Source organism: Ornithorhynchus anatinus, chromosome 21 (genome assembly GCF_004115215.2).
Source record: "Ornithorhynchus anatinus isolate Pmale09 chromosome 21, mOrnAna1.pri.v4, whole genome shotgun sequence".
Classification (NCBI taxonomy): Eukaryota; Metazoa; Chordata; class Mammalia; order Monotremata; family Ornithorhynchidae; genus Ornithorhynchus; species Ornithorhynchus anatinus.
The window spans coordinates 23,374,086-23,377,451 of record NC_041748.1 but is presented as its reverse complement, the minus strand read 5'-3'; positions in this window follow the sequence as shown (position 1 = coordinate 23,377,451).

The following is a 3,366-nucleotide window of genomic DNA, read 5'->3' as shown; positions in this document are numbered from 1 at the left end:
TTATTTTGTTAATGAATTGTACATCGCCTCGATTCTATTTAGTTGCCATCGGTTTTTACGAGATGTTCTTCCCCTTGACGCTGTTTAGTGCCATTGTTCTTGTCTGTCCGTCTCCCCCGATTAGACTGTAAGCCCGTCAAACGGCAGGGACTGTCTCTATCTGTTGCCGACTTGTTCATCCCAAGCGCTTAGTACAGTGCTCTGCACATAGTAAGCGCTCAATAAATACTATTGAATGAATGAATTACTGTGTGCAGAGTACTGGACTAAGCGCTTGGAGTGTACTTCTTTCTCTCTCTCCTCTTTCTGTCTCTCCCCCTTTCTTTCTCTTCCTCTGTCTGTCTTTTTCTCTCCCCCCCACGTCTCTCCCTCTCTTTCTCTCTCTCCTTCTGTCTGTTCCCCTCTTTATCTCTCCTCTCCCTCTCTCTCTCTCTCCCCCTTTATCTCTCTCCCTCCTTCTTGATCTCTCCCTATCTCTCCCCCTCATCTCTCCCCCCTCCCTCTCTTGATCTCTCCCTCCCTCTCTCTCCCCCCCTCTTTATCTCTCCCTCCCTCTGGATGTCTCCCTCTCTCTCTCCCTCTCTCTGTCTCCCTCCTGCTTGATCTCTCCCTCTCCCCCTTTCTCTCCCTCTTCTTGATCTCTCCCTCTTTATCTCCCCGCTCCTTATCTTCCCCCCCTTGATGTCTCCCTCTCTCTCCCCCCTTTCTCTCTCTCACCCTCTTGATCTCTCCCTCCCTCTCTTGATCTCTCCCCCTCTTTATCTCTCCCTCTCTTTCTCCCACCTTTATCTATCTCACCCTCTTAATCTCTCCCTCTCTCTCCCCCTTTATTTCTCTCCCTCCCTCTCCATCTCTTCCTCTTTCTCTCCCTCCTTCTTGATTTCTCCCTCTCTCCCCCTTTATTTCTCTCCCTCTCTTTCTCTCTCCCCCCCCCTTCTCTCTCCCTCTGTCTTTCTTTCTCTCGCTCTCCAAGCCGAAGACATAGGCCCTGCACATGCTTCCACACCCCACACTGCAACTCCTGACTTCTGGCTTCACTACACACTTTCCCCTCCTCTGGGCCTCAGTCTCCTCATCTGTAAAATAGGGATGAAATACCCGTGCTCCCTCTTCCTTAGACCGTGAGCCCCTTGGGGGGCAGGGATGATCTGATTAACCTGGGTCTCTAACGCTTAGCAAATACCGTAATGATCATCCTAAGGCGCGTGGCCTAGTGGCAAGGGGACCTGCGTTTTAATTCCAACTCTGCCGCTCGTCTGCTGGGTGACCTTGGACGAGTGACTCTCTTCTCTGCGCCTCAGTTCCCTCATCTGTAAAATGGGGATCAGGACTGTGAGCCCCATGTGGGATCTGGGCCGTGTCCCACCCGATTACGTGGTATCTACCCCGTAGCTTAGAACGGTGCCTGGCACATAGTAAGCGCCTAACACATACCACTGAAAAAACGTCACATCATCTTCGTGGTCGGTGCCTCATTCTGGGGGGTCCCAGCCCCAACCGCTCGCTCGCGTCCTTCCCCCAGCTCCCGCTGCCTCCCCCAAGCCCACTCACACACACAAATGAGAAGCCGCGTGGCTTCATGGGAAGAGCCGGGGCTTGGGAGTCAGAGGTCGTGGGTTCTAATCCCCGCTCCGCCACTTGCCAGCCGTGTGACTGGGGGGCGAGTCGCTTAACTTCTCTGTACCTCAGTGACCTCGTCTGTAAAATGGAGATGGAGATTGTGAGCCCCACCTGGGACAACCTGATCACCTTGTATCCCCCCCCAGCGCTTAGAACAGTGCTTTGAGCATAGTTGACCCTACTTCTCCCTCCAGTCACCTTCCCCACCTCCCTCCTACCTTTCCTCTCCAAACTCCTCGAGCGAGTCGCCTTCACCCCCTCCTAAATACCCGGCCTCCGGTTTTCTCCTTGACGCCCCTCCGGTCTGGCTTCCAGCCCCTTCGTACGTAGGACCCGCCCTCTCGGGAGGTCACCGATGATCTCCTCGTTGCCAAATCCAACGGCCTCTACCCCATCCTAACCTTCCTCGGCCGCTCAGCTGCCCTCGGTGTGGTCGACCACCGCCCCACCCGCCCCGAAACACTATCCAACCTCGGCTTGGCCGTCGCCGTCCTCTCGCGGTTCCCCTCCCGTCTCTCGGGCCGCCCCTTCTCAGTCTCTTTGGAGGGCTCCTCCTCCGCCTCCCGTCCCGACCGCGGGTGTCCGCCAAGGTTCGGCTCTGGTTCCCCTTCTATTCTCCATCTACACCCGCTCCCTCGGAAAACTCATTCGCTCCCGTGGCTTCAACCGCCACCTCTTTGCGGACGATTCCCAAACCCGCATCTCGGGCCCCGATCTCGCTCCCCCTCTGCGGTCTCGCATTTCCGCCTGCCTTCCAGACATCTCTACTTGGTAGTCCCACCATCACCTCCAACTTATCCCGGTCAAAACCGAACTCCGTATCTTCCCACCCTCAGCCCGTCCTCCCTTTGATTTGCCCATTACTGTAGACGGCATCACCATCCCTCCTGCCTCACAAGCCCACGACCTTAATTAATTTGGACTCCTTTCTCTCATTCAACCCGCCTTTTCCATCGCTAAACCCGATGGGTTCGACCCTCTCGACGTCGTGAAAATCCATCCCGTCCTCTCCATGCACGTGCTACGCCAGTCGTCCAACATTTTATTCTGTCCCACCTTACCCCATCAGCCTCCTCGCTGACCTCCCAGCCTCCTGTCTCTCCCCACTCCAGTCCATATTTCCTTCTGCAGGTGGATCGTTTTTCTACAAAAAAAGGTCCAGGACACATTTCCCCACTCGAGAAATTCCAGCGGTTGCCCATCCACCTCCGCGTTACACAGGAACTCCTCACCGTCGGCTTTAAAGCACTCAATCCCTCGCCCCCACCTCACCTCGCTGCTCTCTTACTACATTCCAGCCCCCACACTGCGTTCTTCTAATGCCGACCTCCTCACCGCACCTCGTTTTCGCCCATCGGGCCACCGACCTCTCTCCCAAGTCCCGCCTCTGGCCTGGAACAAGGACGGACGACGACTCTCCCCACCTTCAGAGACTTAAGGCACATCTTTTCCGAAAGACCTTCCCTAAGGCCTCGTTTCCTCTTTCCCCGCTCCCTTCCGCATCACTCTTAGTCCCTTTATTCACCACCCACCCCAGCCCCACAAGCATTTTTGTACATCTCCGTAATTTATTTATTCACATTAATGTCTGTCGCCCCCCTCTTCCGTACCCTAGGTTTGCTGTGGGCAGGGAATGTGTCTGTTATACTGTTTGTTGTACGCTCCCAAACGCTTAGTACAGGGCCCTGCCCTCAGTGGGCACGCGATAAAATACGATCGACTCGTCAGGATAAATTAGGAGTACCT